The sequence below is a fragment of the Aphanomyces invadans genome (assembly GCF_000520115.1).
Source record: "Aphanomyces invadans strain NJM9701 unplaced genomic scaffold supercont1.8, whole genome shotgun sequence".
Taxonomy (NCBI): Eukaryota; Oomycota; class Saprolegniomycetes; order Saprolegniales; family Verrucalvaceae; genus Aphanomyces; species Aphanomyces invadans.
In genome coordinates, this window is record NW_008580153.1 from 1,664,810 (window position 1) to 1,665,967 (window position 1,158).

Here is a 1,158-nt window from a genome sequence, read left to right on the forward strand (position 1 = left end):
TCATTCTTCATTTTACCTACTCCTTCCTCTGCGTGTGCCCTGCTACACCTGTGGTGGTGGAAGTTATCCACCACATCATAAAGCCCGCTGGCCTGCAGAGATTCATGAGCGATCACCTGCAACGGTCCTAAAACAAGGAATTGCGAAAGAACGTGTTTGTGTTCGTCCGCCTGCGCGAGCCGCTAGCTCCGCCGCCATCGCTTCTTGGAGGTCGCGTGAGAATACCACAAGGTGGTGCCAATCGAAATTGAGAAGGCGCCGACATATTCCATGGCCGACGACGACAAAGGCATGAAGATGCAATGGTGCGACCAAAGCAGCTACAGACGGGGAACCAAACGGGAAACCAGATGGGATGCCAGACGGGCAACCAAGACACCCACTCCACGCGCGACTACTCGACCAAGAAGGAACCTGACGGCAAGAAGGACACTGACGCCAGGAAGGGAACAGGAGGCGGAAACAACGATGACGGCAAGGACAAGACGGCTGATAAGGGAAAAGGCAGGGGCGCTGTGAATCAAAGGCCAATCGGGACGCTGAAAAACCGACATGGACAACTCGTGGGCGGATTGACGAAGAGATGTCACTGCCCGCGCCTCTACTCGATATAGTTTCGATGTGTCCGTCGTCAGTCAAGCGCTGTTAAAAGCTGGCGGCACACCAGACGTCACAGATGCGGAGTTTGCTGGACCTAAGAGAGCGAGCCCACCCGTGTCAATCGCCAAGTCCGTTTTAAGGCACTGGCGTTCTCCACGACGAGTGGCCCGTTAGTGTTGCGCCGTGCGTATGAATGTATGTAGGTCATCGACAACGACACCGAGCCTAAGATGATTGTGGGCAAACCCGTGATCAAGGAGCTTCGGTTTACGTCAAGTGGGTTCCTGTAGGGAGTTGGTAGCGCAGAGGAAATTTGGAAGTGATTCAATATTTATCGTTATATCGTTCTAACTAAAAATGAATATGCAATACTCAAGCGACCATGCCGCGGGTGCGGGTGCGGCTAGCTGCCGACTTCTACAGACCACGCACACTCGACCTAGCGACATCATTAGTTAGATCCGTATGATCACTACATTCTCCCCCTGATGTCGCTTTGGTCTCTCGCGTCTTCTCGCGTAGGTCTTGTACAAGCTTCTTGAAATGCGCAACGTGCTT